At 44.3% G+C, this 12,935-nt stretch overlaps 1 long non-coding RNA gene across 1 annotated transcript; it reads left to right on the top strand.

The window, feature by feature from the left end:
• Positions 1-316: 316 nt before the first annotated feature.
• LOC140185214 (uncharacterized) lies at positions 317-11,310 on the top strand. The gene is made up of 2 exons (XR_011882529.1): positions 317-606; positions 10,174-11,310. It is a non-coding gene; the product is annotated as an uncharacterized lncRNA (long non-coding RNA).
• Positions 11,311-12,935: the final 1,625 nt, after the last annotated feature.

Here is a 12,935-nt window from a genome sequence, read left to right as displayed (position 1 = left end):
CATGATTTACTGTAAACATCTTTCATTTGTAAATGAACAGAGTCAACGCAAAATTTTATTGTTAATAACTGTATTGAATAAGGACTCACAGTCAACGAATGGTTTTCTTTTTCTGTATGTAATTATTTTTATTTTGTAATATTTCTGAATAAAGTATTTTTGGAAAAAAAAAAGACATTTCCGTCTCCCGGCAGCAGCCCGTCCTCAGACACACTCACAGCCAATCATCGATCACTGCTGGGAGAAGGATGCTCTCATTGGCTGAGAGGTGTCAGTGGGCGGGACGCTGAGCGCTGGAAGCGGGCCGGAGTCCGGAACCGGGACCGAGTGAGGCCGGAGACTGGGAGCTGCGCCTCGGGTTTCGGCTGCAACACCGGCCGGTCCTGAATCCTTTCGAAGGCAGAGCTGAAGAGACTGGCGGAGATTGCGTGAGATGTTTCAGCTACACGGAGGGCGCCCGGTCTTTCCCCGCCGAGGATCGGGGCCTGTTGTCTGGACTCGTCCCCTGCTGCTGGGAGACGGGAGCTGCCGATGGATCTCCGAAGCTCTCACCGCTCCCCTGTGCAATCCGAATGGCTGAAATCCAAAGGAAAACAAGGCACAAAGGTAAACTCATGCTCTAGAAAATAAGAAACAGGAGCAGGCGTGGCCATTCGGCCCGCTGCGCCTGTCCTACCCTTTCCTCAGAATACACCCGATCTTTAACCTCAGCGCCACTTTCCTGCAACGTTCCCAGCATCGCAGAACCCTTAAATTTGGCCTTTGAATTTAGAAAACTTGTGAAGAACATTCCAAATATTCACCACAATCTGAGTGAGGAAATTTCTCCGCACCCTGTCAAAACCCTGTGAAACTATGTCTGTCTCAGTCAGACCACCTCTCATTTCTCTAGTTTTGAGACAGGCCCAGTCAGTGTAATCTCCCTGAGGACACTACCACATCCCTGAAATCAATCTGGGAAAATCCTTCATTCCCTTTATCCCATAGACTGTCTCCGGGAAGGAGACCAGACCTGTGCACAGTGTTCCATGTTGGCCCTCAACAGGACCCCACATACCTTCAGAGGCGCTTTTTATTCTTGCATTAGACCATAAAACCATTTTCCCTGCCATGTCTGCTCGCCATTTCATCATGGCTGATCCAATTTTCCTGTCTGCAGCTACAGTATCTCCTGCCGCACCCCCCACCCCGTATCCCGCCATGCCCTGACCAATCAAAAATCAATCAGCCTCTGTCTTCAATATGAATAATGACTTGGCCTCCCAAGCTGCCTGGGGCAAAGATTTCCACAGACTCAGTTCTGCCTGCTACAGAAATTCCTCCTCATCTCCGTTCCAAAAGGACACCCGTCTATTTTGAGGCTGTGTCCTCTGGTCTTAGACCCGCCCACCAGAGGAAACATCTTCTCCACATTCACTCCATCACGGTCCTTCAGGATTCAATAGGTTTCAATTAGGGTACCTTTCAGTCTTCTGAATTCCAGTGAATTCAGGCCCAGAGCCAGCGAACGATTTTCATATAACAAGCCATTTAATCCTGGAATCATTTTCATGAACCACATTTGAACCCTTTCCAGTTTCAGCTCACCCTTTCCAAGATAAGGGACACAAAACTGTCCTCAGTACTCCAAGTGAGGCCTCACCAGTGCTTTATAAAGACTCAACGTTACATCTTTGCATTTATAGTCTCGTCCTCTTCAAATGAATGGTGACATCACATATGCCTTCCTCACCACAGCGTCCTGCAAATTAACCTTCAGGGAATCCTGCACAGGGACTCCCAAATCCCTTTGCATCTCAGTTTTTGAATTTTCTCTCCATTTAGAAAATAGTCCATTAGACTAATAGACAATAGACAAGGTGCAGGAGTAGGCCATTCAGCCCTTCGAGCCAGCACCGCCATTCACTGTGATCATGGCTGATCATCCACTATCAGTATCCAGTTCCTGCCTTATCCCCATCACCTTTGATTCCACTATCTTTAAGAGCTCTATCCATCTCTTTTTTGAAAGCATCCAGAGACTTGGCCTCCACAGCCTTCTGGGGCAGAGCATTCCATATACCCACCACTCTCTGGGTGAAAAAGTTTTTCCTCAACTCCGTTCTAAATGGCCTACCCCTAATTCTTAAACTGTGGCTTCTGGTTCTGGACTCACTCATCAGTGGGAACATGCTTTCTGCCTCCAGCGTGTCCAATCCCTTAATAATCTTATATGTTTCTATAAGATCCCCTCTCAGCCTTCTAAATTCCAGAGTATACAAGCCCAGTCGCTCCAATCTTTCGACATATGACAGTCCCGGGAATTAACCTTGTGAACCCACGCTGCATTCCCTCAATAGCAAGAATGTCCTTCCTCAAATCTGGAGACCAAAACTGCACACAGTACTCCAGGTGTGGTCTGACCAGGGCCCTGTACAGCTGCAGAAGGCCCTCTTTGCTCCTATACTCAATTCCCCTTGTTATGAAAGCCAGCATGCCATTAGCTTTCTTCACTGCCTGCTGTACTTGCATGCTTGTTTTCAGTGACTGATGTACAAGAACACCTAGATCTCGTTGTGCTTTCCCTTTTCATAACTTGACTCCATTTAGATAATAATCTGCTCTCCCATTCTTCCACCAGAGTGGATAACCTCACATTTCTCTACATTAAACTGCATCTGCCCAGTCACCCAGCCTGTCCAAGTCACCCTGCATTCTCATAACCTCCTCCTCACATTTCACACTGCCTTCCAGCTTTGTGTCATCGGCAAATTTGCTAATGTTACTTTTAATTCTCTCATCTAAATCATTAATATATATTGTAAACAGCTGAGGTCCCAGCACTGAACCCTGCAGTACCCCACTGGTCACTGACTGCCATTCCGAAAGGGACCCGTTAATCGCTACTCTTCATTTTCTGTCAGCCAGCCAATATTCAATCCATTTCAGTACCCTGCCCCGATACCATGTGCCCTAATTTTGGCCACTAATCTCCTCTGTGGGACTTTCTCAAAGGCTTTCTGAAAGTCCAGGTACAGTATAAGAACCATAAGACATAAGAGCAGAATTGGGCCATCTGGCCCATCCAGTGCTCCACCATTCAATCATGGCTGATCCTTTTTTTTAAATCTCCTCCTCAATCCCAGACCCTGGCCTTCTCTCTGTAACCTTTGCTGTTATGTCTAAACAAGAAGCTGTCAATCACTGCATTAAATACACCCAACGACCTGGCCTTCACAGCTTCATGTGGCAACAAATTCCACAAGTTCACCACCCTTTGCCGAAAGAAATTTCTTTGCATCTCTGTTTTCATAGGGCGCCCCTCTATTCTGAGGCTGTGCCCTCTTGTCCTGGACTCACACAGCATGGGAAACATCCTTTCTATATCTACTCTGTCTTGGCCTTTCAACATTCTAAAGGTTTCAATGAGATCCCCGCATCATCCTTCTGAATTCCTGCAAGTATAGACCCAGAACCATCAAACGTTCCTCATATGATAACCCTTTCATTCCTGGAATCATCCTTGTGAACCTCCTCTGGACCCTCTCCAATGCCAGCACATCTTTTCTCAGATGAGGGGGCCAAAACTGTTCACAATACTCAAGGTGAGGCCTCACCAGTGCCTTATAAAGCCTCAGCATCGCTTCCCTGCTCTAGTATTCTAAACCTCTTGAAATGAATGCTAACATGGCATTTGCCTTCCTCATCACCGAACCAACTCAACCTGCAAGTTAACCTTCAGGGTGTTCTGCACAAGGACTCCCAAGTCTATCTGCAGCTCAGATTCCTGGATTTTCTCCCCATTTAGAAAATATTCCACTCGTTTATTTCTACTGCCAAAGTGCCTGACCAGGTATTTTACAACATTGTATTTAATTTGTCATGTTCTTGCCCATTCTCCCAATCTGTCTAAGTCCTTCTGCATCCTACCTGATTCCTGAACATTACCAGCCCCTCCACCAATCTTCGTGTCATCTGCAAACTTGGAAACAAAGCCATCTATTCCATCATCTAATTCATTAATATACAGAATAAAAAGAAGTGGTCTCAAAACCGACCCCTGCGGAGCACCACTAGTCACTGGCAGCCAACCAGAAAATGATCTTTTTATTCCCACTTGCTGCCTCCTACCAATCAGCCAATGCTCCAACCATATTAGTAACTTTCCTGTAATACCATAGGCTCTTAACTTGGTAAACAGTCTCATGTGTGGCACCTTGTCAAAAGCCTTCTGAAAGTCCAAATACACAATGTCCACTGCATCCCTTTTATCTATCCTACTTGTAATCTCCTCAAAGAATTCCAACAAATTCATCAGCTAAGATTTTCCTGAAAGGAAACCATTCTGACTTTGTACCATCTTGTCCTGTGTCACCAAGTACTCCATCAGCTCATCCTTAACAATTGACTCTAACATCTTCCCAACCACTGACGCCAGGCTAACTGGTCTATAATTTCCTTTCTGCTGCCTTCCTCCTTTCTTAAAGAGTGGAGTAACATTTGCAATTTTCCAGTCCTCTGGCACCATGCCAGAGTCGGTTGATTTTTGAAAGATCATCTCTAATTCCACAACAATCTCTGTTGCTACCTCTTTCAGAACCCTAGGGTGCAGTTCCTCTGGTCCGGGGGACTTACGTACCTTTAGGTCTTTCAGCTTTTTGAGCACCTTTCTCTTGAAACAGCAACTGCACCCACTTCTCTTCCTTCACACATTACAACATCAGGCACACTGCTAGTGTCTTCCACAGTGAAAACTGACACAAAATATTCATTTAGTTCATCAGCCATCTCCCTGTCCCCTGTTATTATTTCTCCTGCCTCATTTTCTAGCGGTCCTATGTCCACTGTCATTTCTCTTTTTAACATACATGAGACAACTCTTACTATCCACTGTGTTATCATTTGCTAGTTGGTTTCAGATTTCATCTTTTCCCTTCTAATGATTTTTTACTTGCTCTCTGGAGTGTGAGGGGATCCAGGAGTGCCCCTATTAACTGATTGAAGAGAGACAGAGAGAGACATTCATCATTGATGGTTTGTTTGGATAGGAGAGAGAGAGACAGTTATTTACCACCGATACGTTGTTTTGAAAAGGGAGAGAGAGACGAAGATTAACGGTTGGACTGTCATTTTAAGGCATTGAAAGTAACTTTGGATTTTTACTGAGTTTGGAGTTGGAGACAGCACCGAGCAGCTCGAAGGTTGCTATTGTGGCCAACAGGATATTATTGATGTTACTTTCGAGGACTTGTTGCCTGCTTGTGCATTTCTTCACAGACAATGGAAGGAGGGACTCTTTGAATGACAGGTGATGCTCAGCCTGGTGAAATAAATGGGAGGTCAGATGTTACAGACCTCAGACACATGATCTGGACACTGAATGAGCATTGTCGGGCCGCAGGAAAAGTGGGTTTTGGAGGATCAATCAGGTGCATTGATCCAAATTGCTATTCCAACATAGGAGAAGGGGTTGACTGGTGGGGAGGTGTCTGTGTGTCCACCCTCGCCTGGGTGATAGCTCCACCACAGAAGACCGGTCCCCCCTTGTTACAGTCACAGTCGGTGACTTGTAAAGGATTTTGAAGGACGACGAGAATATCAACGGCATCAGCTCACCTGAAGACTCATCTCCCCCTCCCCCCCTCCCCCCTCCCCCCCCTCCCCCTCCCCCCCTCCCCCCTCCCCCTCCCCCCTCCCCCCTCTCCCCCCCCTCTCCCCCCTCTCCCCCCTCTCCCCCCCTCTCCCCCCTCTCCCCCCTCTCCCCCCCTCTCCCCCCACATCGCTATTCAACTAATTACCACAAACTGAACTGAACTTTACTCAACATTGTAAGACTGTATTTTTTTACCCCTAGACTTAAAGAAGCTTGGTCTTCGTATATATATTTCCACACTTACTGATTTACATACTCATATATATATTCATTGCTAACCTGTGTGATTTATTTACATTGATATTACTGTATTGCGTAGTTACTAATAAATATTAGTAGTTTATAGCAATACAAGACTCCAAAGTGTTTTCTATTTTTTGCTGGTTTCTTTATCCCCGTCACGGGGTACGTGACAGTAGGTTTTTAAAACTGTTCCAATCGTCTATCTTACCATTAATTTTTGCTTTGTTGGGAGTCTCAATAGCAACTTTGCTCGTCAGCGGAATTGCTGAAATACTCTTATCTTGGAGAGCTGTCAACATGCCTCCATTGTTCATTAAACTCAGTACCATCATCAGGCTGATCAGAATCATGTATACATTATGAAAGAGACCAAATAAACTGCCCATCTGATTATGATCTATACTTCGACTTGTATCCATAACAACTTCCACTCCAAAACCACAACAATTCTTCTTCCTCTCCATACTATCACTCTGAATAACAGCATGACCTTGCAGGTGCTGACTTCCAAATGTCCAAACAAAGTGCAACAGAGCAGCACATCCTGTCTCAGCAGGCGTTTGTCCTGCAAGCAGGGTCAAAGGTCGCGCAACCAATCCAACCCTTTCCATCACTTTATCCAAAAGTCCAGGAACAGCACTTTTCCCATTACGTCCAGCTTTTAAAACATGGTCTACTACAAATGACTGAGAATTCTCACATTCCACTGGTACCAAGGTTAACCCCTTATCCACTGAACCAAGTCCATCTGACACACAAAAACTGCATTCCTTTCCAACCAAGTCAGACACCTCAGACCTTAATTGAGTTTCAACACAAGGTTCAGAACCCTGTGAATCCACAGGTACTTCAACAACCTGAACACATTCAATCGGAACAACTGCCTCTTCTGGGCTGTCATCACTTGTCCCAGTTTCAAATTCAAGGAACCTCCCAGCTATTCTCTGGCAAACTCCCTTCTGGAGTTAACTCAACCTCGTGGGTTAAAACTTCTTCGTCTGCTTTCTTATCAAACCCCCTCAGGGTGGGGCATCCTCTGCCACTGGGTATGCCCTTACCTCATCAGGAACACAACTTTTAAATTCATCACACAAAACAAGCCCTTCCGAGCTGTAAAAATCATCAGGGTCCGACACTAAACCTCTTTGCTGCAACCTCTCCCTTTTAAACTGTCTCTGCCTTTCTGCCACGTGATCTTCACATTGCCATTTCTCCCTCTCGAGCTGTCTCTGTCTTTCTGCCTCTTTAGCCTCATGGACCCTTCGTCTCTCTGCCTCTCTGACCTCTCTCTCGAGCTGTTTTAATTTCAGTTCATGCTCCCTGTTTACTATTTCCAACAGAAGCTGAAGCTCATCCTCAGTACATTCACCTTCCACGAACAACTCTAATGCCTCCTCATCAAATGTTCCCTTATCTATATAATATTCAACTATTTTTCTTTGAATTTCTACCTTAGTCTCACCCTTCTTTACCTCAATTCTCAATTCTTTAGCAATGTCCCGCAACTCATGCTCTTCAGTTAACTTCAAAGTCACCAGGTCTGGTGATTTCAAAAAGTCGCTAACATCCATTTCTGCTGTGTTTCCACACAAGTAAATCAAAAGGGATTCTCCCCAATCAAATCAAACCAGCCTCCCGATCAATTTGTTCATATCGCGGACGCAGACCCCAATTATGTCACGGACCCCGTGACGGGGATAAAGAACCAGCAGAAATAGAAACCACGTTGGAGTCTCGTATTGCTATAAACTAACAATATTTATTAGTAACTATGCAATACAGTCATATCAATGTAAATAAATTGCACACAATTAATCACAATATTAATTGTCTTATTAATATATAGCAATGATTATATATAAAAGTAAGTGTGGAATATGTATGTATAAAAACCAAGCTTCTTTAAGTCTAAGGGTAAAAAGATGCAGTCTTACGATGTTGAGTAAAGTTCAGTTCAGTTCAGTTCGTGGTATTTAGTTGAGTAGTGATGGAGAGAGAGAGAGAGTTGAGTCTTCAGGTGAGCTGATGCCGTCGATCTTCTCGTTGTCCTCCGAAATCCTTTACAAGTAACCGACTGTGACCAGGGGCACGGTTTTCCTGTGGCAGAGCTATCACCCAGGTGAGGGTGGACACATAGACAACTCCCCACCAATCAACCCCTTCTTTACACGGTGGAATAGCAATTTGGATCAATCCTCCAAAACCCACTTTCTCTGTGGGCACAACCATGCTCATTCAGTGTCCAGATCATGTGTCTGAGGTCTGTATCATCTGACCTCCCATTTATCCCACCAGCTGAGCATCACCTGTCATTCAAAGAGTCCCTCCTTCCTTTGTCTGTGAAGAAATGCACAAGCAGCAACAAGTCCTTGAAGAAATATCAACAACCTGCTGAAAATCACAACATCGAGTGTCCATTAAATAACACCGCCTTCAGTCACCATAGCAACTTACGAGCTGCTCGGTGCTGTCTCCAACTCCAAACTCAGTAAAAATCCAAAGTTACTTCCAATGCCTTAAAGTGACAGTCCAACCGTTGATCTTCGTCTCTCTCTCTCTCTCTCTTTTCAAAAGCAACATATCGGTGGTAAATAACTTTGTCTCTCTCTCCTTTCCAAACAAACCATCAATGATAAATGTCTCTCTCCAAACAGTTAATAGGGGCACTCCTGGATCCCCTCACAGTATCATAAAGATTACTTCTGAATTTTTCCAAATTTATACACAGTATCGTTTGGGAGAACTGAAAAAAATGTAGTTGGGGCATTAATCTCCTTCCAATGTTGTAGAATAAATCTTTTTGCCATTAAAGTAAGAAATGCAATCATTCTACGCGCTGAGGGGGATAAATTACTAGAAGTTTTAGGTAACCCAAAGATAGCTGTAGTAGGATGGGGAGAAATATCACTATTCAAAACATTTGAGATAATATTAAAAATGTCTTTCCAAAATGTTTCCAGAGTAGGACAAGACCAAAACATGTGGGTCAAGGATGCTATCTCCCCATGACATCTATCACAAAGAGGGTTAATATGAGAGTAAAAACGAGCTAATTTATCTTTAGACATGTGTGCTCTATGGACAACTTCAAATTGAATTAAGGAGTGTTTGGGAGAGATAGAGGAAGTATTAACAAGTTGTAAAATATGAGCCCGGTCATCAGCCGGGATAGTAAGGCCCAATTCCTTTTCCCAGTCAGTCCTAATCTTATCGAATGGAGTTTTCCTAAGTTTCATGATAGCATTATAAATGGTTGCCGTTACACCTTTCTGACAGGAGTTGAGGTTAATGATAGCGTCTAAAATATTTGTAAGGGATAACACCGGAAAGGAAGAAAGTATGGTATCTAGGAAATTTCTAACTTGCAAATACCTTTTAAAAAATGTGATCTTGATAAATTGTATTTATTAGATAACTGTTCAAAAGACATAAGACATCTAAAACTAAGTCCAAAATCCGTGATATACCATTAGTCTTCCAAATTTGGAAGGCACGGTCCATAGAGGAGGGGAGTTTTTGACCATTTTTGTTTGTTTAATTGGATCTGTACTTGATTATCGCTGTGGTTTATAGATCAGCTTCACCTTCAACTTTATTATGTTTTTTGGTGTGATACAAGCACAGGCTTTAAGATTGTGTTGTGGTGCAGTCAGGTCGTCCCCAGTTTCGGCTTTACTGGTTGAAATTGTGGCAGTTGAATTAAATGTTAACATACTGGATTAATTTAAGGGGGAGGAAATGATCATCCTGTTAAAGGTGTGTTGGAGGACTGTTGGGAACTTCACAAGAAGACCGTTTTTGGTTTTGGGTGACTGGGTTCTTATCACGCTTGAAATATGGGTTCATTGGGTTATGCAAAATGTCCCACAGTCGCTTTCTTGGTAATCTCACCCTGTTTATTTCAGTGCTTTAGTTGATTACATGATACATGATTTAATGAAGTCTAACGATTCCGTTATGCCTGGGAATTTGTTGGTTCAGCATATATTAAGGAAATTATTGGGATACCTTAACCACAGAAGGATCAAAATAATATTTAACTGGGAATGTTGGTGTTGCTGTGTCACACATGACTTGCAGGTAACAATAAAGAGATGCCATTCCAACCATTTATCGGCATTTACAACAGAATCTGTTGCCATCATTTCGTGCTTACAGTGGGTGCAGCAAATTTGTCCATGTGAAGATGTAATTTGTTCAGATTCCCTTTGGGTTTTTGAGAGTCTCAAAGCAGGTCGTTCTTGCAGCAGGCCAGATTTACTGCTGGGAACTCATCAAACGTTATTTCATATTCAAAGGATTGGATTGGGTGTCCGCACTGATTTGGGAGTGCGTGAAGACACGGTGAGCAGTCGGGTCCTGAGGAAGCGGTAGACCAGAGGGATCTGGGAACACAGATTCAAAATTACTTGAAAGTGGCGTCGCAGATAGATAGCGTCGAAATGAGAGCTTTTGTCACATTGGACTTGATAAATCTAAGTATTGACTACAGGAGATGGGATGTTCTGTTGAAGTTGTATAAGACGTTGGTGAGGCCTAATCTGGAGTATTGTGTGTAGTATTTGTTACATGCCTGTGTGACGGGGTCCTAAATTACCCCTATGAACTGTGCTTTTGAAAAGAGAGAGAGAAAGAAAGAGAGAGAGAGAGACGAAGACTAACTTTTGGACTGTCACTTTAAGGCACGAGGAAGAAGTGAGAATAACTTTTGGATTTCTGCTGAATTGGAGAGAGAGAGAGCACCGAACAGCTCGTAGGTCGTTATGGTGACAGAGGACGGCGTTATTTCATGGACAATTGAGGTTATGGTTTCTCTGGAGGTTGTTTCTACTTTCTCGAAGGACATGGCTTGCTAGTTCATTCTTACACAGTGAAAGGAAGGAGGAGTTATTCGAGAGACAGTTGGTGCTCAGTACAGTGAGAAAATAGGAGGTCAGATGGTAGACCTCAGGCACATGATTTTGGACACTGAATGAGATTTGTTGTGCCCACAGAAAAAGTGGGTTTTTGGAGGATCGATCAGTGGCTCTTGCAGTGTGAAAAGGGAGTGACCAGTGGGGAGTTATCCATGTGTCCACCCTTGCCTGTGTTAATGATTCCACCACAGCAAGACGGTCCCCTTTGTTGTGGTCACAGTCGGTGTCTTTTTAAAGGATTTCGGAGGACAACGAGAAGATCGATGGCGTCAGCTCATCTGAAGACTCAAATCTCTCCCTCTCTCTCTCTCCATCACTACTCAACTCAACACTACGAACCGAACTGAACTTTACTCATCATCATAAGACTATGTATTTACCCGTAGACTTGAAGAAGCTTGGTTTTCATATAGATTTTCCACACTTACCTATATATAATCATTGTTAACCTGTTTGATTTATCTACATTTATATTACTGTATTTTGTAGTTACTAATAAATATTATTAGTTAAAAGCAATACTGGACTCCAAAGTGTTTTCCATTTCTACTGGTTCTTTAACCTGTCACGGGGTACGTGACACCTGAAGGAAGATTATCAACAAAGTTGAAAGAGTGCAGAGAAAATTGACAATCGGTTTGCTGGGACTTGAGGACTGGAGCTTTAGAAAAAGGTAAGGACTTCATTCCCTTTAGTGTTGGAAAATGAAGGGAGATTTCGCAGATGCAGACAAAATTATCAGTGTTGTTGACAGGGTAAATGCAGGCAGGATTTTTCCTCTGAGGTTGGGTGAGATGAGAGCTAGAGGTCGCAGTTTAAGGGTGAAAGGTGAAATATTTAAGAGGAACCTGAGTGGGAATCTCTTCACTCAGAGAGTGGTGAGGATGTGGGAAGAGCTGTCAGTGGAAATTATGGATTTCATTGCAGAGAAGTTTGGATCGGTACATGGACGGGAGGGTATTGAGGACCATGGTCCAGCTGCGCTTATGGGACTCGGCAGAATAACAATTCGGTACCGACTCCATGGGCAAAGGGGTTTGTTTCTTGCTTATGGTGATCTCTGACTCCAATAAAGTGTTGGTGAATGGGAATTGGTTGGGTCAGTTGTCGGGAAGAATGCGATGTGTTTTAAGGCTTTCCTGCTGGGGATAGAAGTGAACAGCTACTGGACATCCATGGTGAAAGGGAGACGATCAGGGCCAGGGAGTTTAGAGTTGCTGAAGAGCAGACACAGACACCCACATGCACACAGGTAGACACACACACATACACACACACACACACACACACACACAGGTAGACACACACACACACACACACACACACACACACACACACACAGGTAGACACACACACATACACACACATGCACACACACACACACACACACACACACACACACACGCACTCACACACTCAGACACACACACACACACTCACACAGACACAAACACACACACACTCCCTCCATATTCCCATTGTCCTTTACCCCGTTTCCCAAAAAAATTGCTCATTCCTCCGCTTTGTCTCAAACTCTGCCCGCTCACCTGCCCCGATTTTCACCCCTTCCCACTCTCGCCATCTCCTCTTCCCCGTTCCATCACCGTCTCTTTCTCCCCACCTGTTGTCTCCAACTCCCTCATCCGTTTTCTTCCTCCTCTCCCCTCACACATATTCCGCTCTTCCTCACTCTCTCTTTCTCTCTCTCCTCTCTTCCTCTCTCTCCTCTCTTCAGACGTTCCCTTCCTCACTGCCACACTCTTTCCTCCACACATTCTCCCCGACCATATCCACTCACTATCCACTCCCTCCCCTTCTCCTTTCCCTGATTGTCTCTTTCTCCCTTTCTAAAAAACGCTTTGCCTGCCTGCCGCCTCCTCAGCAGTTCCTCCTTTACTGCAACACACATAAAAGTTGCTGGTGAACGCAGCAGGCCAGGCTTGTGGTTTCCGGCAGAGGCTAGTTTGTTCCGTTTTTATGTGTTGCAGAATAGGCGAGGGAGGGGACTGTGGAGGAGAGAGGAGAGAAGGAAAGAGAGAGACTAAATATATACATAGCCTCAATCTCTTTCTCTTTGTCCTCCTCCCTTTGTCCGTTCTCTTCCCCGCTGCCCCACTCTTTCCTCCACACACTCCTCCCTTCCC

The sequence above is a fragment of the Mobula birostris genome, chromosome 20 (assembly GCF_030028105.1).
Source record: "Mobula birostris isolate sMobBir1 chromosome 20, sMobBir1.hap1, whole genome shotgun sequence".
Taxonomy (NCBI): domain Eukaryota; kingdom Metazoa; phylum Chordata; class Chondrichthyes; order Myliobatiformes; family Myliobatidae; genus Mobula; species Mobula birostris.
Note: the sequence above shows the minus strand (reverse complement) of the source record. Positions and strands in the feature narration are given on the sequence as shown.